A 25,166-nucleotide genomic window follows, 5' to 3' on the forward strand; every position below is an offset into this window, starting at 1 on the left:
AGAAATCTCAGTGTAATCGTATACACTGAAAATTCAAGCATTATTACTTTTGAATATACAATTGACAGCTCTACATATAAATAGAGTGTTTCTGATTTGAAGTGGAACATGTTTATTCAGAATCTACAGCTATCTAGCACTGGTACAGAGTTCTGCATAATAAGTGCTTATTTTCTTGATAAGCAGACAAGCACTTTACTGTAACTGTTCTCTCAGTGAAGTGTTGGAATTGGTATTGGGTTTCGAAATCTAATCTCTTCCAATTGAATAAGGCGTGAACAGGAGCAGTCCACTGCAGCACTGAGGGAGTGCTACACTGTTGGAGATGTTGTCTTCTAAATGAGGCACTGACCCACAGCTATATCTGACCTGTCAGGGAGATGGAAAGGGATTAATTGCATTGATTGAAAGAAGAAGCAAAGGATTTGCCTCCATGTCCTGGCCAACTATTACCCTCCAACATAATTCCTAAACTGGGGGGAGATCTGATCATCAACACAAGGGTTATGTGGGAAAGGCAAGAAAGTGAATTGTCAGACCACCCAGAATCTCTTTGAAGCTGCATCACCTTTCAATGGGCTGAATGGTCTATTTCTGTTCCTTTGTCTTCTGGTCATATTGTTGTTTGTAGGACCTCACTCTACAAAAAAAAAAGTAGGTGTCGCATTTCCCAGGATTAGAAAGTACTTCATTAACGGTAAAATGATTTGGGGTGCCTTAAGGTGCTATGTAAAGGCAAGTTTTCTCATTTTCATTAAAATGCATCAACTGAGCATCCATTGTATACCAATCCATCCTGTATGCAGCTGACTGAACTAGGCAGGAAGGGCAACAGGTTTAAAATTATCAACAGAAGTCAGACCAGGGCCATGTAATTATTGCCTGTTGAAATCTCAACACAGTTTCCTCCTCCAGAATCTCCTGCTAACTGTTTATCAACAAGTGCCAATAGCTCAGTTGGGGGCTCTCAGTACTCCTCAGGGACCACAGCACACAATCTGGGCTGGCATTCACAGTACAGTACCAAGGGACTGCAGCAGTGGTCGAGGTGGCTGCTTTTGGATGAGACTTTAAATCAGAGTGAGTGTAAACGATTCCAGCAAATTACTCCTAAGAGGAGCAGAGGAGTACTATCCAGTGTTCCTGGCCAATATATAACACTTCAACCAACAATTAAAGCAAGATTATCTGGCCATTATTTGAGCGAGCATGCTGTGTGCTAATTGGCTAGTGTTCTTCCAAATCACAACAGTGACTAAACTTCAAAGGCACTTCATTGGCTGCTAAGTGGTTTGAGACATCCAGCTAACCTGAAAGGCTCCAGATAAATTCCACTTTTTTTAAGGTGGACTTTTTATTTTGCAAAAGCAAGTGTTAATTCCATTTCATCCTTCCAGGGAATAGTTTTGGTATCTTTCCTAATGCAGGACACACCAGCACTGGAGAAGATGAGGACTGCAGATGCTGGAGAGTCAGAGTTGAAAAGTGTGGCATTGGAAAAGCATAACGGGTCAGGCTGCATTTCAGGAGCAGGAGAATTGCTGTTTCGGGCATCAACCCTTCATCAGAATGTGGGGATGGGTGGGAAGGGGGCTGAGAAATAAATGGGAGAGTGGGGGTGGGGCCGAGGGCAAGATAGCCTGGAAGGCAATCGGTGGGGCATGACTTTGTTAGGTCAGTGGGGTGGGTAGACCAGATAGATGGGAAAGAAGATGGACAGATAAGACAGGTCAAGAGGATGGTGCTGAGTTGGAGGGTGGGGTTGGAGGGTGGGATCTGGGATGAGTTGGTGGGAGGGGAGATTTGGAAACTAATGAAGTCAATGTTGATGCCGTGTGGTTGAAGGGTCCCAAGGCAGGAGCTGGGTGTTGGAGGCAGTCCGGAGAAAGTTTTCTAATCTAATACCAGGCTTGGAGGGATTTTCTCATGAATTTTGATTTAGGTTTCATTGTTATGTGTTCTCAGGTCCAGTGAACAATGTCACCACATACTGAGCCATCTTAGTTACAAAGTACCTAGATACAAAATCTTAATTACAGAAGTAGAAAAATAAAGAAATGTCAAAAAGTTCAGCACTACTGTGTTCTTTGTACAAAAGTGAAAAAACAATGAACTAAAGTTCAGACCATAAGACCATAAGACATAGGAGTGGAAGTAAGGCCATTCGACCCATCGAGTCCACTCTGCTATTCAATCATGGCTGGTGGGCATTTCAGCTCCACTTACCCGCATTCTCCCCGTAGCCCTTAATTCCAGGCATTACAGTTTTTTCTTAAGCCTGTGGGCCTGCAGATGCTCCAAGTTGCGCATTTCCCAAGAGGGCTTGCTTTCCCCTGCACTGGTCTTAAGACCCATCTCTGTTCACCAGCCACCCTCATCCTGAACTCAATCAGGCACACCAGGCTTCACAAGGCCTTGGCTGGCATTGCCACCTCACCACTTTCTGCCACTGCCACCATCCTTCACCACCGACTGACACTATTGCCAAGAATGTTTGAGGGATTTGGGCCTGTACTCATTGGAGTTTATCAGAATGAGAGGCAACTTTTGTGGAACATGTAAGATTATTCAGGGGCTTGACAGGGTAAATGTGGAGAAAGAGGAAGTGAGGACTGCAGATGCTGGAGAATCAGAGTCAAAAAGGGTGGCGCTGGAAAAGCGCAGCAGGTGAGGCAGCATCCGAGGAACAGGAAAGTCGACGTTTTGGGCATAAGCCCTTCATCAGGGATGGGGAGGTTGGGTCCCTAGGATGCTGAGAGATGAATGAGGGGGTTTGGGGTGTGTGGTGGGGCTGAGGCTGGGGGTATGGAAGTTGGGAATGCAAAAAGTGGAAATAAATGGGAGTTGATGATGACAGGTTGGAGCGGAGGGTGGGGCGGGTAGGTGGAAAGGAAGATGGATGAATAGCACAGCTCAAGAGGGTAGTGCCAAGTTGGAGGGTTGGATCTGGGATGAGGTAGTGGGAGGAGATGAGTAAACTGGCGAAATCAACATTGATTTTGTGTGGTTGGAGGGTACCCAGGTGGAAGATGAGGTGCACTTCCTCTAGGTGTCAGCTGGCTAGGATTTGGAGGTGGAGGAGGTCAAGGACTTGCATGTCTTTGGCAGAGTGGGAGGGGGAGTTGAAATGGTCGGCCAGAGGGCAGTGGGGTTGTTTAGTGTTTGTGTGTCCCAGAGATTATTCTCTGAAACATTCTGCAAGTTGGCATCCTGGTGAGCCCAATGTGGAGGAGACCACATCGAGAGAAATGGACACAGTAGATTAGGTGTTTGGATGTGCAAGAAAATCTCTGCCAGACTGTCTGACCTATCCATCTTCTTTCCCACCTATCTGCTCCACCCTGAGCTCTGACCTATCACCATCACCCCCCGCCTTCATCTATCTATCGTCTTCCTAGTTACATTCTCCCAGCCCCACCCTCCTCCCATTTATCTCTCAGTCGCTGCACCCACCCCCCCACCTTACTGATGAGGGGCTTATGCCCAAAACCTTGACTCTCCTGCTCCACGGATGTTGCCTGGCCTGCAGTGCTTTTCCAGTGTCACACTTTTTTGGAACGTGTAGGATTTGATTTCCATTGTGGGAGATTTGAAAACCGGAGGCCATGACCTCAGAGTAAGGGGTCACTCAGTTAGTTTGGACAGAGGTGAAGAGGAATTTTTTTTGTTGAGGAACATGAATCTCTGGAATTTGTTGACCACAGAATGCTGTTGAGGCTGTATTCAAGGCTGAGATAAACAAAGTTTTAATCAGTAAGGGAATCAAGGAGTGTGGATAGAGCAGGAAAGTGGAATTAGGGATTTTCAGGTCAGCAAGGATATCACTGAATGGCAGAACTGACTGGATGGGCTAAATGGCCTACTTCTGCTCCTTTGTCTTCTGGTAGTTCCACCTGAAAGTTGCGTCTTTCTGGAAGTTACATTTCGAATTAATCACAGGCAGAAAGATCAAGGTTGGGAGAAAGGTGTTTCCTCCTCTTTACTGAGAAATAAAATTGCTCAGAGATCACATGATTAAAGAAGGTGCTTATCTCATGTGTTTTCTTTTATAATCACAATGCAAATGATTGATTTTGCAATTTATAACAGATTTATATCAACAGAGGCTGATATAAATTGGACACACCAGTCATTTAAAAGACAGCAATATGTATTGAATTTTGATCACTGTTTTACATTTGCTGAGTTAAGAACCCATTATTGGATAATCTTCCCTATCTGTGTGATGCTCAGTGTCAAAGATTTATATATATTATTGGAAATCTACGTGGATGGATGTGGATCGGTTCTCACTGCTGTTGCAGAAGATTCGCGGCTAAATCCCTCTCCAGGACTTAACCACAGCAAACAAACAAGCTGTTCAGTGCAGTACTGACAGAGTCACAGATGCAGTCTTTTTAGATGACATGTTTAACTGAAGCCCTGCCTGGCCTCACAAGTGAACAGTAAAGATCCCTTTGCACGAACTTCAAGAAGCACCCACTGTCCTGACTTAGATGTGTTCCACAATCCCTAACTCAAACACAGATTGTCCGGTCATTATCAGATCGTTGTTATTAGGAACTTGCTAGCCACTGTGGATACACTTGAAAAGTACTTCATCAAAGTAGAAAACACTCATGAGATATGCTGCATAAACATGTATGTATTTCCTGTTTCATAATACTTTGCATTGATAAAGTGGGCACTGATTTCTTCACGCAATCTCTTAGTCGTACTCTGGAACTTTTTTTTATTATTCCACCATTTATTGCCCATCTGTAATTGTTAAGGGTCAAGTCCATTGCTGTAGGGCTGGAGTCACATGAAAGCCAGACAATTTCCTTCCCAAAAGGACATTATTGAACCAGATAGGTTTTTCCCTCATAATCAACAATGGTTACATGGCCATTGGTAGATACTTAAATCCAGATATTTATTGAATTCAAATTCCACCATCTGCCATGGCAACATTTGAACTTGGGTCCCCAGAGCACTACCTGGGTCTCTGGATTAACTGTTCAGTGATTATATCACTCAGCTAATGCCTCCTCCGTGAACTGTGGCAAATTCCTGGAATTCAAGGATGTGTCAAAAAACCTCTCTAATTTTCATTACTCTGTTCTTCAGCTGCCCAGGGTCTACGCTCTGTATTTTTTTCCTAAACCTCCTTGCCTGTCTAACAAACATAGGGTGTGCCAGAGAAACTGAACAGGTCTGGCAATATCTGTGGACAGATAAGCAGAGTTAACGGTTCAAGGCTTGTATGTCTCCACTTCAGAAATGAAGAACTATCCATCTATCTCTCTCTCAAAGATGGTCTTTCACACTTTCCCCTTTGAGCAAGCATTGTTCTTTTCTGATATCATCTCATGTGGCAAATATTGGATCACTCCACAACGTTGAAAGCATGAAATGACTGCAGGCCATGGTGGTTCATTATATTCAAAGTTCTTAAGGGGTTTGACAAGGTAGATGCTGAGAGGATAATTCCCCTCATGGGAGAGTCTCGGAACAAAGCGCACAGTCTTACAATGTAAGACTGAGCTGAGGGGCAATTTCATCTCTCGAAAGATTGTGGGTCTTTGGACCTCAAGAAAGCTGTGGGGCAGAGTCCTTGTGTATATTTAAGGCTGAAATCGATAAATTCTCGATCAGTAAGGGAACTAAGAGTTATGGGGAAAGGGCAGGAAAGTGGACATGAGGTGTGTGAGATCAGCCATGATTCTACTGAATGACTGAACAGCCTACTCCTGTTCCTATGTTTTATGGTCTTATAATGCTTAACTGTTTCACATTTCTCAAAAGGGTTTTGGGGTGCAGTGATAATTTCTATTAGAAAATCTAAGTACAAATCTCTCTTATCCTTAAGTTGTAACACACATCCAAACAGATTTATTTAACATAGTTTTCTCTAACATTCTTGTTTTTTTTGTTGTCAATGGCATTCATTTCCATTTTATTGTGAAAGTCTAATGTCAACATATTTTAAGAAGAGCAGGCACTCGATAAGGTTGGCACATCAGCTGCCAGCCTCAGCTTTTTATGTTCTGTTGAGGTACATTAATTATCCTTCTCCTGCATGGATTTTTCTCTGTGAGAAACATACAGCAATGACATCAATACTTTTCTTTAAATGGACATTATGAGAAATGATCTCCCATTTGTTTATATCAATACAATCGGATCATAGAATCCCTACATTGTGGAAACAGGCCATTCGGCCCATTGATTGCACAATGACCCTCCAAACAGCATCCCGGCCAGACCCACCAACCTCTCCCCTATCCCCATAACCATGCATTTCTCCGGGCTAACCCACCCTAGGTACTATGGGGTAATTTAGTATGACCAATTTGTCTAGCCTGCACATCTTTGGACTGCCCTAACAGATGGGCTGACAAAAACCCCAAGGTTCTAAACTTATACTAAAGATTGCAAAAGCTCACAGCATCATGTATAAAGTTGTAAATTGGATTATTAATTAGCTGACTAATAACAGAATTCTGTATTAATAGTAATAGTTTTAATTAGACAGCTGGAATCAACAGTGCTCTCAAAGCCCATGCTGTTCCTAAAACGCATTAAAGGATTTGATGATGGTTTGCAAGAAGACTGCCAAAGCTGCTGATGACGGTAATGAGGTGAAATTTCTCTGTATCAGCAGCTTAAATTAGGCAGACAGCCAATTGGCAGCTCGGCCTAATTCGCATTCCGATTTTAATTCCCAATTGGAAGTTGTAAGATGGAGGATGAGCATACAGAGCTTCAACTTGAAGTGAAGAACAAATGTTGAGCTGAGGCAACAAACATGGTAGGTGGCAGAAATGGGGTAGATGCATTGCATATGGACTTTAGGAGAACATGTGACTGGTACCGAGCTCAAGATGATTCTGAACAATGAACATATAAGTCCACAAGATATAGGACCTAAATCCATCAAATCTTTACACAGAGAGTGGTAAGGACGTGCAATTGCCCTACCTGCTAATGTAGTCAACTCACCCACATTAGGGAGATTTAAACAATCCTTAGGTAAGCACATGGATGGTCTTGGGATAGTGTAGGGGGATGAGCTGAGAATAGTTCACAAGACGATGCAACATTGAGGGCTGTAGGGCCTGTACTGCGCTGTATTGTTCTATGTTCTATGCTCCATAATTTACTTATGATAGAAGGAAGGTCATTGTTGAAATGTTTGGGCCTATGACACTATCCAAGGCTCTCCTGCAGACAGGTCCTGGAACTGAGGTGACCGATTTCCAGCAAACGCAAACATCTTTCTTTATGCTAGGTATGTTGGCAAAGAAAGGAGAGTTGTCACCTTGATTTCCATTGGCTCCAGTTTTGCTAGGTTACCTTGATGGCAGCCTCATTCTAAAACTGCTATGTTATTAAGGACAATTAGTCTCACCTCACCTCTAAATCTTAGAAACAGAAATAGATAGTAGAGTACTTACCGAACACCTCCTATACAATAAGTTCTTCCTCTTGTAGAGTCAAAACCAATTTCATGTTGCCAGCTCTTCAATTTTAGATCCACCCTTAAATTGCTCTTCTAAATGAAGTTGACTGTCCCTGAATCCTTCTTTTGCTGAGAAAAATAGAGTTAAATTAGAAGAAAACATTTATCTTTTTACAAACAAGTGCTGAAACTAAAAGGAACACTTTTTAACAGCAACTGAATTAAATCAAATTCAGTCTCTGTATTGCTTCTGGTATATTTGATTACCAAATTCCTCATGGCTGCAGATCTCCACTCACTAAACTGGGCATGCACTTAAGCTGTGACATTTTATCATCATCTGTCTGATATTCTAAACACACAATTTATCTTTCATGTACCTTGGCCAGCAATGACATACACATTAACTCAATTGCTGACACCACTGCAATGCCACTTCATGTTGTTTCATACCTCCACTCTTACTAAAGATGCTAGCTTACTTTGAACTAAAAAAAAGGTTTCTCCAGTATAGTTTTTCCAAGTAAGTCCAGAATGAGGAAATAAAACTGTAAAACCACCCATTAATACATGGTTACAATTGCATATTCTTTGCAAATGATTGAATTTGCAAATTCTTACAGATGCAAAGATGGGTCAGTGGATCAATGAATGCATTTAGTATTGAGTCAGTGCTAAGGGACAATCATTTAACTGAGGGAATCATCACAATCCATCTCACGTCACAAGCTTGGTGTACTCCATGTGCATTTATACGGAAATTAGTAGATTTTGATCTGGAATAGGAATTGCAAGAATATAAACAGCCGTTTCTTCATTTTTCACAATAATACCTTCTGCCTTCACTTCTAGAGGAATAGAGTTCTCTTTAGATACCCTCCTCCTAACTTGATATATTAAAAACTGTTACAAGCAACTTTAGTGTTTCTGTCTAATTTGCCATCTATTTTATCTTTCCTCCTTTTTGCCAATTTTGAACAATTTTTGGTCTTAGCTACACTGGTCACAATGCTGGCCAAGGTAAAAGTCTATAACTCAGGAAGGGCATATGAAGAAAGTACATATGACTAAAAAAAGAAACTTTGGAAAATGGGACAGAATATTGAACAGTACATTAAACCATTAGGCTTTGTCCAGGTAGAATTTAATGCCTGCCCACTGGAAAGCTTGGTGGTGGATAGGGTCATTTAATCAGTTGGGAATGTGGCAGATGGGGATTGTTCCATTGTTACCTCAATTATGTCCATGGGACAGTCTATGTCAATCGAAGACCACTTAGGGACCTCATTCTGCTTCCGCTGATATTAACATTGAAATAGATACAGGAGGAGGTCATTTAGCCTTTCAAGCCTGCTCTGCCATTCAGTATGATCATGGCTGATCATTCAACTTCAATAGACTGTTTCCGCTTCTCCCCCATATCCTTTGATCCCTTCAGACCCAAATGCTGCAACCAACTCCTTCCAGAAATCATAAAATGTTTTAACCTTGACTGCTTTCTGTGATAGTGAATTTCATAGGCTCATCACTCTCTGAATGAATAAATTTATCCTCATCTCAGTTCTAAACGGTTTAGCCTGTATCCTTAGGCCGTGACCCCTTGTTTTGGACTCCCCCATCATTAGAAGCATGCTTTCTGCACCTAACCTGCCTAATCCTATTAGAATTTTTAAGTTTCTGAGCGATCCTCCCTCATTCTTCTGAACTTCAGCAAATATTTTCCTAACTGATTGACTCTCTCCTCTTATGTCAGTTCTGCCATCCCAGGAATCAACTGGGTAAACTTTCGCTCAACTCTCTGTACAGCAAGAATATCCTTCTTCCAATAACAAGACTGTAACTGCACATAATACTCCAAGCATGGCCACACCAAGGCCCTATATAAGTCAACAAGACAATGCTTCTCCTGTACTCAAATCCTCTCACTAACAAGGCCAGCATACCACGTACCTCCTTCATGTCTGCTGCACCCATATGCTTACCTTCGGTAACTGTTGCACAAGATCATCCAGGTTTCGTTGCATGTTCTCCTATCTCAGGTTATGGTGATTCAGATAATAATTTGCCTTCCAGTTGTGCTCCCTAAGTCAATAAACTCACATTTATCCACATCACTCTTCATCGGTCATGCAATTGTTACCTCACTCAGCTTGTCCAAATTACACTGAACTATCTTTGCATCCTTTTCACAGCTCACCCTCCCAGCTGGCTTTGGATCTTCTACAGATTTGGAAATATTACATTTAGTTCCCTCATATGTTTTGTGAAAGCTGGGTCCTGGCATTAATCCCTGTGATTTTTTTTTAAGATTAGATTCCCTACAGTATGGAAACAGGCCCTTCAGCCCAACAATTCCACACTGACCCTCCAAAGAGTAACCCACCCAGACCCATTCCCCTGCCCTATAATTACCCCTGACTAATACACCTAGCACTGGGCAATTTAGCATGGCCAATTCATCTAACTGCACATCTTTGGATTGTGGGAGGAAACTGGAGCTTGGAGGAAACTCACACAGACATGGGGAAAATGTGCAAACTCCACGCACAATTGCCCGAGGCGGTAATCAATCCCGGGTCCCTGGCACTGTGTGGCAGCAGTGCTAACCACTGAGCCACCATTTCAACATCATATCTACTGGTCGCTGCCTGCTGTTTGGAAAAATACCTGTTTATTCTTATTCTGTGTCCTACATTCAACTTATTTCCTATCCATTGCATTACTCTAACCCCCCAATCCCAAATGCTTTAATTTTACACAGTAATTTCTGATATTGGACCTTGTCAAAAGCCTTCTGAAAGTTCAAATAAACCCCATCCACTGGCTCCCCTTTATCAACCCTTTCTGGTAAATTTATAAAGATTTCCAGTGGATTTGTCAAACATGGTTTCTCTTTCATGAAATCAGGCCGACTCTGTCTAATCCTGTCATTGTTTTCCAAGTGCTCAGCTGTAACATCTTTCAGGAGAAAGGGAGGACTGCAGTTGCTGGAGATCAGAGTTGAGAGTGTGGTGCTAGAAAAGCACAGCCGGTCAGGCAGCATCTGAAGAGCAGAGGAATCGATGTTTCAGGCATAAGCCCTTCATTCCTGATGCCCCGGTCCTCGAATGCTGCCTGACCTGCTGTGCTTTTCCAGCACCACACTCTCGACTGTAAAATCTTTCATAATGAACTCGAGCATTTTCCCCACTATTGATGTCAGACTTGCTGCTCTATAATTCCTGGTTTTCTATCTGCCTCCCTTTTTGCATAGAGGCGATGCATTGGCTACCCTCAGATTTTACCCAATGGCTTCACATTCTGCTTCTGGGCAAGGCCTGTCTGTGCCCAGTTATGTAGACGGGCAGGAGGCTGGAAGAACACAGCTAGCCAGGCAGCATCAGGAGGTGGAGAAGTCGACGTTTTGGGTGTAACCCTTCTTCAGGACTGGGGGTGGGTGTGGAGGGAACTGCAGACAAAGGGGGATTCGGGGGCAGAGTGATCAAGTGAGGATAGGTGAAAATAGGCAGAGGTACGACCTGGTTGGTCAATGGAAAGGATGAATCCGGTTGGTTGCAGGGAGCAGTGGCAGGGAGGGGGAGGGGTTGGGAAGGAAGTTGGAGGATGGAGAGGGAGGCTATTGGAATTGGAGAACTCAATGTTGAATCACTGGGCTGTAGGGGGCCCAGGCGGAAGATAAAGTGTTGTTCCACCAACACGTTTGTTTTGGCAATGGTGGAGGCCAAGTGTCGGAGAATTGTCCAATTACAAAGAGAGGCCACACACTGATCTTGTGAAATTGGTAAACACTGGTTTATTTTTCACGATATCGTGGGGAGGAGAAGTTGACTGGACTGATACAAAACGGACACTTTGCACAGTTAAGTCAAGGAACCTCCTCCCTGAGCTTCAGTTCCAGACAGTCCTTATAGGGTTTCTGTAGTGACATGTTAATTATAAAGCAATGCAGTTTCGATTAGAATTAATAGAAAACAATTGCTTATCCAGCAGTATCCATCAGTTTAACAATTGTAAAGGGAGGTTTAGCTAATCTGCAGAAATGGGTGCTAATGGCTAGCATCCTGGCTTCAATAGTTCCTTAGTGTAGAGGAGCAGAGCCCTTTGGGGAGCATCTCCAGGCACCTGCACCAATTAACCCCACCGCCCCGTGGCCCAACATTTCAACTCCCCCTCTCACTTTGCAGAGGACATGCTGGTCCTGGGCCTCCTCCACTGCCACTTCCTCACCACCAGATGCCTGGAGGAAGAACGCCTCACCTTCTGCCTCGGAACACTTCAACCCCAGGGCATCAATGTGGACTTCACCAATTTCCTCATTTCCCCTCACCCCACCGTACCCCAGTTCCAACCTTCCAGCTCAGTACCATCTTCATGACCTGTCCTACCTGCCAATCCTCCTTCCCATCTATCCGCTCCACCCTCCTCTATGACTTATCACCTTCATCCCTACCTCCACCCACCTATTGTACTCTTTGCTATCTTCTCCCCACCCCACCCCCCTCCCATTTATCTCTCCATTCTAGAGGCTCCCTGCCTTCATTCCTGATGAAGGGCTTTTGCCCGAAACATCGATTTTCCTGCTCCTTGGATGCTGCCTGACCTGCTGTGATTTTCTAGAACCACACTAATCTAACTAGTGTTCATTCTTGTCAGGTATCTTGGTGCCACCTAGTTTCTGTGGGGATTGAGTACCTGGGGAGACAGGGAATGTTCCTGGTGCTTCAGGAGCAGTGATACTATCATGTGGTAGGAAAACCAGTTAGCAGATCATCTAGTTAGTGTATTCCTTCAGTCGGGAAGCTGCTTAGGTAATGTCTCATTTCACTGTTAGCTCCTGAGCTGAGTGTAGCTAAGTTGAGGTGCCAGTGGCATTATGGGTAGGCTCTGTTTGGCTAAGAATAGGCATGGTTTCTGTGAGCCAGTGGGGGGCACGCAGAGTGGTTTGTTTTTCTCCCACACCAAGGATGATCATGTCGGAAAGGGAATGGTTGGGGGAATTGAAATGGGAGATCCAGTTGGCCCCTTTGTCCAGTTATGTGCCTGAGTGACTCTCAGCAGGTCTTCCCTCAATGACTTGTGGGCTCTTGCCTGTTGTGTTATGTTTCACAGTCCATATGTTAATATTTCTTTAAGACAGGCACTCATGATATTATCACTGTATCAGAGCTTGCAACCTGAAGGTATAAAGTCCTCATACTCCATCATACCTCAGCATCACTTGAAGCATGACATACTATTGGGAACATATTGTTCTGTGTAACTTAATTGCTGAAATGAGGGTGATCTATCAATTTTCAAAGTTTGATTTTGAATAGTGTCATGTGGGTTCTGGGTACTTTTGTAAAAGTTTTTTCCACAAAAAAGACAATCTAGGTCAGACAGTCTTTTTGGAGGAGTGACCTAATCCGATATATATGCCAGCAAGATGTCTCCAAATCACCAGAGTATGAATGCAATAAGATGTTTATTGTGCAAAACTTGCAACAGATAGAGTAAAAATGAAAGATTTGCCCTGGGTTTGGAAGAATTCAGGATTGATTTTTGTTTTAGATAGTCCAGAGATTGACTTGACTGGGGTTGGGGGAAAAAAATAATTGAACTCTACAAATGTGTTTTCAGAACAAATAAGGGAATGTGTTACTTCAGTAAAAATCGTTTAGTTTATGCTTCTTCCAGATCAGGAGATTCTGGTTAGAAATCTGCAGGTTATTAAAAGCTGTGAACACACAAGCTGTCAGTTTTGCGAGTATTTATATAAGAAGTCCACAGATCACAGAACAGAAAGTTAGTGGGGGTGGGGGGAAGAGAAACAATTAAGTTGAATTTAAAATTTTTCTACAGGGTTTATCTAGATTTTAATCTCTTTCATGATTGATCTGGGAAGTAAGTTGAAAACGTTGTTTTGCAACATGTTTTAGGGTTTTTTTATAAGCTTCCTTCTATATCTAGATAGCTTTTCTGACTGTTTTTTGTCTTTTAGGTAATAAACTTTTGTTGTGTTGTTAAAGAAATTCTGTAGGTAAAAACAATGGCTGCAGATGCTGGAAACCAGAGTCTAGATTAGAGTGGTGCTGGAAAAGCACAGCAGGTCAGGCAGCATCCGAGGAGCAGGAAAATTGACGTTTCTGGCAAACGCCCTTCATCAGGAATAGAGGCAGAGTGCCTGCACAGATTGGAGAGATAAATGAAAGGGGGGTGTGAGTGGAGAGTAGCATAGAGTACAATAGGTGAGTGGGGGTGGGGATGGAGATGATAGGTCAGAGAGGAGGATGGGGGAAAGTAGCAAAGAGTATAATGGGTGAATGGGGGTGGGGATGAAGGTGATAGGACCCATCACCTTCATCCCCATCCCTATTCACCCAATCTAAACAAATTCTGTAACCTTGCATGACTATGATTCAGACTGAGTACCCACGTAAAATGTTCTTTTTAAAAGTAATCAGTTAGGTCAGAAAAAAAGAACTACGATCTCATTTTGACATGCCCAGTGGTATCATCAGTTGGGGTCATAATCAATGTTAGCCCAAACTTGAAGTACCTATGACTTATGTTTGCATCTAATAGCAGTATTCATTGTATTCTTCAGTACCACAATTCACACCCAGCTTTTTATTTTATGAGGAATAACATAAGACTGTCTGAAGATTCTAAGAAATGCTGCATCAGGCAAAACACTCTATTGGAGACAAAACCCCATTACTGTTGACTCTCCAGCCAGCAACACACAACTCACATCCACAACCCTGCCCCATCTATATCATTGTTTCTAATAAAGAACAAAGGGCAAAGAAAATTTACATCCCAGGAACAGGCCCTTCGGCCCTCTCAGCCTGAGCCGATCCAAATCTACTGTCTAAATCTGTCACCCAGTTCCCAAGCATCTGTATCCCTCTGCTCCCCACCTACTCATGCATCTGTCCAGACACATCTTAAATGAATCTACCCTGCCTGCCTCTACCACCTCTGCTGGCAACGCATTCCAGACACCCACCACCCTCTGTGTAAAGTACTTGCCGCGTGTATCCCCCTTAAACTTTTCACCACTCACCTTGAAAGCTTGACATTTCGATATTGAATCCTTCACCTTGGGAAAAAGCTTATCTTTATCTACCCTGCCTATACCCTTCATAATTTTGTAAACCTCAGTTAGGTCCCCCCTCAATCTCTTTTTTCTAATGAAAACAAACCTAACCTACTCAACCTCTCTTCATAGCTAGCACCTTCCATACCACACATCGTTGCGTATTCAACTATCCCAACAGAATAAAAAACCTTCAATGCAGTGTCTACCAACATCTTCAGTCTGTTCAGGGAGAAACGGGCACCACAGGGAGTGAAGTGCCTTATTTCCCCCTCCAACTCTATTTTGATTTAGTCCCTGCCCTCCCCTTCACTGTTTGATCACACGCAGCATTGTCTTTTGATGTGATGGGCACTGCTTGTCACTGGCCACTTGGGTGTTCCCTTTCTTCCTGGTGGTGGAAACTGAATAAAGATTTGTACGCCTTATGTGTTCCACTGTGTCTCACACCTGCACACAGACTTCATGGGTGCTGGGGAAAATATAAGCACTACCGCAGTTAGGCGGTCGTGTGGGGGTAAGGAGAACAAAACCTTCAACAAAGTTAACTAAACAAATGATCAGACAATGAAAGCTTGTTTGTAAAATAGCATCAAAAGATACGCATGAGGCAACATTCCATAAGAACATTCCGCTACCTTCAAGATGAGGAACTTTCAACAAGTTTGGATAAACAGGTGTTCACAATTTCCACAATTTCTCTTGACATTGATTTCTAAATTCAGGATTGTGTTTACTGTCCCATATGTAGTTTTAAGATGAATGTTTTGGGACTATAGCAAGCAAGAACTGATTGTTAAGCCTTTTATTGTCTCAAACCTATTCATAAAAACAATATATTTGGGACATCTTTAATTGGAGAAATGGCTGATTTCTTTCCTCATCCTGGGTCTCCAGCCTCACGAGTTTAAAAAAATGAGAGCTGATCGCTTTAAATACTTAAAAGGATAGATAGGGTCAATGCAGGTAAGGTACACTTTGAAAATAAGGAGGTGTCACTTATGACCAAAGTGAGAGGAATTATTTTTACATGTAAGGTGGTGAATCATTGGCATTATTTACTCCAAAAGGTTGTGAAAGTTCAGTCTTTGATTATATTTAAAGTAGAGGTTGATACATTTTTGCTTATTTGCAGTTTTGCATGAAGGGTTATAAGGATAGTGTGGGTAAAATGCATTGAAGCATTTGATCAACCATGATCATATTAAATGGTAGACCAAGTCAAAAATCACGCAACACCCGGTTATAATCTGACAGGTTTGTTTGAAATCACAAGCTTTCAGAGCACGGTTCCTTCTTCAGGTGAGGTCTCTTTGTGGAGCCTCATATCCCATTCTTATGAGGGCATCATTCAGCCTCTGTAGGCGTCCATCACGTTCCTCCTCGCCTGAGCAGATCCTGTGTATATGCAGAGCTTGTCCATAGGGGATGGCTTCTTTAACATGTTTAGGGTGGAAGCCAGACCAATGAAGCATCGTGAGGTTATCTGTGGGCTGTGGTACAGTGAGGTCTTTGTTTGAGAATCGTATCCCGTTCTTATGAGGATCGTATCAGACAAAGGAGCAGCGCTGTGAAAACTTGTGATTTGTTGGACTCTAACCTGGTGTTGTGTGACTTCTGATTTTGCCCAACACAGGCACCTCTACGTATTAAATGGTGGAGAAGGTTCACAGGCTGAATGGCCTGTTTCGATGTTTCGATGTGGGCGGCACGGTGGCACAGTGGTTAGCACTGCTGCCTCACAGCGCCAGGGACCTGGGTTCAATTCCCGCCTCAGGCGACTGACTGTGTGGAGTTTGCACGTTCTCCCCGTGTCTGCGTGGGTTTCCACCGGGTGCTCCGGTTTCCTCCCACAGTCCAAAGATGTGCGGGTCAGGTGAATTGGCCATGCTAAATTCCCCGTAGTGTTAGGTAAGGGGTATATGCAGGGGTATGGGTGGGTTGCGCTTCGGCGGGTCGGTGTGGACTTGTTGGGCCGAAGGGCCTGTTTCCACACTGTAAGTAATCTAATCTAATCTATCCTGGTCCTGAGTACTGATAGGAGAAGGGCTTATGCCCGAAACGTCGAATTTCCTGTTCCTTGGATGCTGCCTGACCTGCTGTGCATTTCCAGCAACACATTTTCAGGCCTCAGTACTGATAACATTAATTGGCCGGTTTCTGAAGTTTATTTGGGCTTGGGTGTCTCGGTATGATCTGAACCAATCCTTGCAAGGTTTGGTGCATGAGACAGCAAACATAACAGACAGAAATACCACAGTGCAGAAAAGCTTTTCTGAATTTAATATGAAGTGCTCCAAATATAAAACTCTCCATCCAAAATGCCACTGGTAGTAATTATAATTGCAGCTTCTTTCTTTAGTAAATACATTTGGGAAGAGAATTGGGCAGAATTGAGTTGTGTTTGTTTAGGCCAACGGTATGATTGACCTCACTAAAGATATATTGTTTCAAATAACTCCTTAATACTGTTATGGTTTACAATCTACTGCAATGTATTTTTCGAGGCACTCAGGTCATTTTCTGCTCATTACCTTTATCTTACATTTGCTGTTATTATGACTCTCATTCGAACACGTTAAATAACTCGTGATCCAGGATTACACATCTACAACAACTCAGACCAAATTCAGAAAAAGACTGGAGGAGCCAAAGTCCAGTGGCCATGTGTTCAAGCAGTTCATTGAATACTTTCATACTAACAATATGTCATAGTAACATTTGAATTTAGAATGTAACTGTCAGTGTGTCAAGATTAAGCAAAAGTGGTTTATGGTAAACCATGCTGTAAACAAGTCAGACTGAGCAAATGAGACTGAATAATAATGGACACCAGGACACAGTAGAGAAATTGAACAAATACTTGCATCATTCTTTACATTGGAGCTTCTAATAGTGTTCTTCTCCAGCATGTTCTGTTTTAATTTTATATTAAATGTGTGTAGTTACTGTTCCAATGTGGAGTCTTGGCACCAACTTGTCCACAGTAAGTTCGCAGAAGCAGCAATGTGATACTGAGAAGTTAATCATGTGGTCAACCAACCAAAGGCTCAAAATTGACCGTTCTAAATTGACCCATAGCTGGAACAATCAGACTCGCCAAAAAATAAACAAAACAGCAGCCAGCAGCTATTGGCTACATTGGGATCCAAGATCAAAGAGGTTATAAAGGTTCAAGGGAAACCAGTTACAAACAGCCCAGGGATTGTGTATTTGAGTGTTATAGTGCCACAGAGTCATGAGGTACACAGCACAGAAACTGACCCTTCAGCCAACTTGTCCAGATATCCCAGCCCAAGCTAGTCCCACCTGCCAGCACCTGGCTCATATCCTTCCAAACTCTCCTATTTATATACCCATCCAAATACCTTTTAAATGTTGCAATCATGCTTGCCTCCATCACTTCCTCTGGCAGCTCATTCCATATACGTACCACCCTTGCATCAAAACATTGCCTCTCAGATCTCTTTTATATCTTTCCCCTCTCACCCTCAACTATGCTCTCTAGTTCTGGACTCCCCCACCCCAGGGAAGAGACTTTGTCTATTTATCCTATCCATGCCCCTCATGATTTTATAAACCTTATAAGGTCTCCCCTCAGCCTCCAACACTCAAGGGAAAACAGCCCCAGCTTATTCAATCTCTCTCGATAGTTCAAATCCTCCAAGCCTGGCAACATCCTTGTAAATCTTTTCGGAACTCTTTCAAGTTTTGCAACATCCTTTCGATAAGAAAGAGAGCAGAATTGCAAGCAATTTTCCAAAAGTGGCCTTACCAATGTCCGTACAACCGCAAAATGACCTATCAATTCTTATACTCAATGTACTGACCAATAAAGGAAAGCATACCACACGCTTTATTCACTATCCTATCTACCTGCTACACCACTTTCAAGTAACTGTGAATCTGCACTCCAAAATCTCTTTGTCCAGCAACACTCCCCAGGAATTTCTTACCATTAAGCACATAAGCCTGCCCTGATTTGCTTTTCCAAAATGCAGCACCTCACATTTATCTAAATTAAACTCTATCTGCCACTCATCAGCCCATTGGCCCATCTGATCAAGATTCCATTGTACTCTGAGGTAACTTGCTTCACTGTCCACTGTACCTCCAATTTTGGTGTCATCTGCAAACCTACTAACTATACTTCCTATGTTCACATCCAAATCATTTATATAAATGATTAATAGTAGTGGACCCAGCACCAATCCTTGTGGCACTCCACTGGTCATAGGCTGAAAAGCAATCCTCCACCACCACCCTCTGTCTTCTACTTTTGAGCAAGTTCTATAGCCAAATGGCTAGATCTCCCTGTATTCTAAGCTTGCTAACCAGTTGACCAACGAGGAAATTTGTCGAATAGACTTTTTGGCATCTTGACTACCTGATTGCGTGCACCTTTACACATCCCACATGACCACAGTGAAGGTATTGGGGAGATCCCATTGATCTCAACCCAACTCATGATGCTATTGGCTAAAGGACACTGAATATTCTGGAAGATCTATGATGAAGTGGAATAAGAGGACACCTGAAGGCCACGCCTTCAGTGAAGACTCAGTGAAGACTCACAGGGAAGATTTGCAGCAATACTTGTCACAGAAAACCATGCAGCAGTCCAAGTAGACTGAGGAAAAGATATATGAAACAATTTTCAACACCATTCATGACTCCTCAGACACTGAAGCAGTCCATGTCCAAATGCAACAAGATCTGGACAATATCCAGGCTTGGGCTGACAAGTGATAAGTGACATTCGCACCATACAAATGCCAGGCTATGGCCATCACCAACATTGACATTCAATGCTGTTACCATCACTGAATTTCCCATTATAAATATACTGGGATTTATCATTGACCAGAAACTTAACTGGACTCACCGCATAAGCGTAGTGCTACAAGAATAGGTCAGAGGCTAGAAATACTGCGGCAAGTAACTCACCTCTTGACTCACAAAAGCCTGTCTACCTTCTACAAGGCACAAGTCTGGAGTGTGATGGAATACTCCCCACTTGCCTGGATGGGTGCAGCTCCAACAACACTCAATAAGCTTGAAACCATCCAGGACAAAGCAGCCTCCTTGATTGGTACCATAACCAGAAACATCTACTCCCCTCATCACTGATCCTTAGTAGCAGCAGTGTGTACTATCGACAAGATGCACTGCAGATATTTACTACAGATCCTCAGACAGCACCTTTCAAACCCAAGACCACTTCCATCTAGAATGACAAGGGCAGCAGATGTATGGGAACACCACCACCTTCCCCTCCAAGCCACTCATCATCTTGACTTGGAAATATATCACCGTTCCTTCAGTGTCACTGGGCCAACATCCTGGAAGTCCCTCCCTGAGGGTATTGTGGGTCAACCCACAGTACATGGACAGCAGCAGGTCAAGAAGGCAGCTCAGCACCACTTTCTTAAGGGCACCTTGGGACGGACAATAAATGCTCGCCAGCTAGCCACACCCACATCTCACTAAAATAATGAATTTTAAAAAAACCTACCTTCACGAAAGACCACCAACCCTATGTCGGAGAGGAAGGAGATTACAGTGGCCCAACGCAAACATGTGGATCAGTGTGGGGAATATCTTTTCTCAGATGGATAGAGATAGAGAATAAATATTCTGGTGATTTGGGGAAAGCTCACACCATGTTTTTGAAAAGGAATATTTGTTAATAAAATCGGTTTGAACCACAAATCAAATTCCATGTCCTGTGTCTGCCTCACTAACAAGAGTGCTTGGGTAAAGTGTTTTTTCATCCATAAGCAGGTCAAAGTGTCCGAAGGATGGACAACAATCAGATGTCAGCCCAGCTCATTGACGAGTTACTGTTGACAAGCACACCAATGGGAACTCCCCCGGTCTTCTAAAAAATAATACAATGGGACTTTTTATGCCCATCACAGGTTCATACTTCATTTGGAATTTAAAACTTCTGACAATCCTCAATACCGGAGTGGAGTGCCAACCTGGAATTTTGGGCTCAACTCTCTGGATTGAGACATGTTCCTCAATTGGATGGGTAACATTTATTAGGAGTGGCACGTTGGCTCAGTGGTTAGCACTGTTGCCTCACAGTGGCAGGCTCCCTGGTTCAATTCCAGCCTCGGGTTACTCTCTGTGTGGAGTTTGTACATTCTCCCTGCTTATGCATGAGTTTCTTCCAGTTTCCTCCCAAAATCCAAAGCTGTGCAGGTTAGGGTGGATTGGCCATGCTAAATTGCCCACAGTGTGCAGGCAAGGTGGGGTAGCCATGGGGAATGCAGGGTCGGGGAAGTGAGTCTGGGTGGGATGCTGTTTGGAGGGTTAGTGTGGACTTAGAGTGAAAGAGTCATAGAGATGTACAGCATGGAAACAAACCCTTCGGCCCAACCCGTCCATGCCGACCAGATATCCCAACCCAATCTAGTCCCACCTGCCAGCACCCGACCCATATCCTTCCAAACCCTTCCTATTTATATGCCCTTCCAAATGCCTCTTAAATGTTGCAATTGTACCGGTCTCCACCACTTCCTCTGGCAGCTCATTCCATACACGTACCACCCTCTGTGTGAAAAAGATGCCCCTTAGGTCTCTTCTTTATCTTGCCCCTCTCAACCTAAACCTACAGCCTCTAGTTCTGGACTCCCCCACCCCATGGAAAACATTTTACCTATTCATCCTATCCATGCGCTTCATAATTTTGTAAACCTCTATAAAGTCACCCCTCAGCCTCCAATGCTCCAGGGAAAACAACCCCAGCCTGTTCAGCCTCTCCCTGTAGCTCAAATCCTCCAACCCTGGCAACATCCTTGTAAATCTTTTCTGAACCCTTTCAAGTTTCACAATATGGGTCAAAAGGCCTGCTTCCAAACTGCAGTGAATATATGATTATCTAATAGATAGTGGATTGTCCGGGCTTCTTTCTAATTTACTCGTGGGTTGTGACTGGGCCAGCATTTATTATCCATTCCTAGTTGCCTTTGAGAAGGTGGTAGTGAGATGCCATCTTGAACTGCTGCAGTAGGCATGCTGCAGGCAAACCCGCAATGCCGGTGGTGAAGGAATTTCTGCCGTGCTCCAAATCCCTTTCCATTCCAGACCCATATCAACCGTGAAATGTACCATTGCATTTACATGGCAAATAATGAAGTGATGGTCAGCACCTTCCATCACAGTGTAGGAAACTGCACAAATAACCCTTCACCTTTGACCAGTGCTGGTCTCTTTCCACATCATTGCTGCTAACTGGAGAGCTGATAACCTAGTGGTGTTGCTAGGCTATTCGTCTAGAGACCCATGTCATGTTCTGGAGACTTGGGTTCAAATCCCATCATGGCAGATGGTGTAATTTGACTTCAATAAAAATCCAGAAGTAAGAGTCTGAAGGTGACCATGAATCGATTGTCAATTGTTGGACAAACACATTGGATTCATTAATATCCTTGGCCTGCATGTAACTCCAGACCCACAACAGCGTGGTCGACTCTTAACTACCCTGTGTGTAATTTGAGGTCAGCAATAAATGTTGGTCTCACAGCATACACAAATCCCACAAGTGATTTTTAAAAAAAAAATCAGCATTATTGAGAAAACAATGTTTAACTTACAAGGAGTAATGGCATGGTGCAAATTCCCTTGAACCAAAAGCATTGCAAATAGATGACAAAATCATTGCAAATGAAAAGTAGCTGCAGTTTGCAAAGCTGTGCTTCATATATTGACCTAGCGTCCAGCAGATGTGGATCATCGCTTCTGCCCATCTAACTGATACTAACCCAGCTCACCCTGGGCGTTATCCTAATTATTTCCAGTTGCATTTGGCATTCAGAGTGTGGCAAGTGACAGCAGGGAATGCCGTATATGGTTGACCTCGTGAACACATGACTCCACCCAGCCACTAGGCTGCAGAACATCTCATGTTCCTATTGCCTTGTCTTAGCTTGACAGCCCATTTCACGTCATTTCCCTCCCTTTTATAGTGCCTCCACAAATTTGGTTTTGTCTGTATGGAGGCCATTATGGTAGCCTCCTTTCCTAGAGTCTGCCATGTTCACCCCATAGACGGTGAATCCACCCCCATTCTCCCCATCTCCTAAATGGCCTATACTTCCCTCTCCCAGCCAGGCTTGAGTTGTCCGCTCCTTTCAGTTGTGACTCTCCTGCTGTCCCTACAGGTCCCACATTGCAGCCTCTTCAAAGATCAATGCAGGGAGCTCCAGGACTTTAATTCACCTCAGGCCTCTGACTTTGACTAGACAGACTCTATTTATGACTGACCAGACCCAATGAACATTATGATTGCAGCTTCCTGACAGAGCAGGCATGACTTCCCTCATTACAGGCCTACAGGGATTAACTTTGCCTACTCCCGGTTACTGGGTAGATCTCTCAGCTGTAACTGGTCCAAGCGGATGATTGACTGTGGTCTCAGGACTGAGTTCAAACTGGGACTCATGACTGACAGGTATTCAGACCCACTGACAGGCCATAGCTCCCATCAACACCCACCCACCCCACCTCGACTTTGACTGGAATGAGGACTTGCTCCCATCTATTTTCCAATGCCAACTAGATGAACAAAGATGTTTGTTGTATAGAGTTAGCAATGTGCTATTGGTGCTGTATCGGTATACCATTGACTAAATGTGCCCTGTCTGAATGGACAGATCCCTACTGACAAGCAGCCTGTCTGAGCAAAGGAACATGTCAGTCTTTATTACCTTTGACTCTGGCTGAACACTGCTGAGCTAATGAGGCAAGGCATTACTGCTACCATGGGGGATACATTCTAATGGCCAATTCTAGGAGAATGATCAAGCAGTGCTGAGATGCGGCCTGTTCCAGTCTGTGAGCTGGGTGTCTGTCCTTGTGCACAAAGACTCCCAAAAGTACTGCAACCTTTCAATGCTACTCACAGGTGCATTCGGCAATGCAAGTCTGTGTCTCTGAAGCATCCTGCAAGTGAATAAGAGAGGCAGCGTGAGGATTGTAGGAGGCTTGCAAGTGCCTGTTGACGAAACATGAGTGTGGCTGGTGACCAATGATTGTGCCTTAGTGCAGAACAACATTGAGGCTCCTTGCTGCCAGAGGTGAGCGAGGTACTCGCTCTGAGGTTGATGTTGACAATTCATGACGGCAATCTCGTTCGACATATTTGGTAAGATGGTAAGCTGAATGACGACTGAGGTGAGCTGCGACATTAATACAGCTTTAGCAAGCAACAATCCTCCTTTAAGTGTCAACCCCCCATTTACCCAGTGAGAAACTCACCTCACCATTTGGGCAAATGCATTAAAGGTGCAGCGAGCTGATCCCGACATTGAGACTTCTCACCCAGTTCTGCCACAGCCCACGCTGTTCAGACCCCAATAAGATTCCACCCCATGATAGTTCGATGCTTCTCTTTGAGCATTGCGTTTCCTCAGAACTCTCTATCACAGAAGACAGTGGAGGCAGGGTCATTGGATATTTTTAACGCAGAAGTAGATAGATTCTCATTAAAAAATCAGAATGTCGGAAATCAGAAACAAAAACAGAAATTGCTGGACAATCTCAGCAGGTCTGGCACCATCTGTGGGGAGAAAGCAGTGTTAACGTTTCATGTCGAGTGACCCTTCCTCAGAGCATGTTCTTCAGATTCTTGTTAGAAAAGGGAGTGAAATATTTTTTGGGAGTAGAAGGATAATGTAGAATTGCAAATATAAACAGTTCAGGAACAAATTTATGGAATGGTGGAGCAGAATGGAGGGGCTGAATGGCCTATGTTTGCTCACCTTTTGCAGATGTTTAAATGCTGTAAGAGGGAGGACTTTGATTCTTGGAATCTTAGAACCAGTTTTTGAAGGAGATGGGACCAGTACAGGCCCATATGAGTTGCACATTAAAGGTTCCCGGACTCATTTTCTTGTGGGATGAGTTGTCAATGCATTTGGCGTGGATTTAAATGATCATGATTGGGGTGTGGGAATATGGAGGACACTAGAGAAGCTGGGACTGATTGCATTAGAGAGGGTAATGTTAATGGAGATTTGATACTGGTATTCAAAAATCATCCTTTAGAGTGTAGGAGAATTAGGGGGGATCTTACAGAAGTGTATAAGATCTTGGGAGGCATAGATAGGATGAATGCACTCAGTCTTTTTCTCAGGGTTGGGGAATCAAGGACTAGAGGGACATCAATTTAGGGTAAGAGGAGAAAGAATAAAGGGGAACCTGAGGAGCAATTTTGTTTACACAGACGGTGTTACGCATATGGGCTTATGCTCGAAACGTCGAATTCTCTATTCCTGAGATGCTGCCTGGCCTGCTGTGCTTTGACCAGCAACACATTTGCAGCGGGTACATTAACAACATTAAAAGGCATTTGAACAAATACATGAATCAGAAAGGTTTGGAATGATAGGGGCCAAGTGTAGGAAAATAGGGTTAGCGTGGACGGACAGTTTGGTCAGCACGGACCAGTATGACTCTATCACTCTATGAGGGTCCGGGCAGAGGAGAAAGGAGGAGACACAGCTCCCCTTGGTGGAACGACTGAGAGCGAGCGAGCATAGATTGAAAGTAATTGGCAAATGAGACAATGGAGCCATGATGGGTAACATTTTCAACAGTGATTGGTCATGATGTGGAATGAACTGACTGAGA

Source organism: Hemiscyllium ocellatum, chromosome 6, assembly GCF_020745735.1.
Source record: "Hemiscyllium ocellatum isolate sHemOce1 chromosome 6, sHemOce1.pat.X.cur, whole genome shotgun sequence".
Classification (NCBI taxonomy): Eukaryota; Metazoa; Chordata; class Chondrichthyes; order Orectolobiformes; family Hemiscylliidae; genus Hemiscyllium; species Hemiscyllium ocellatum.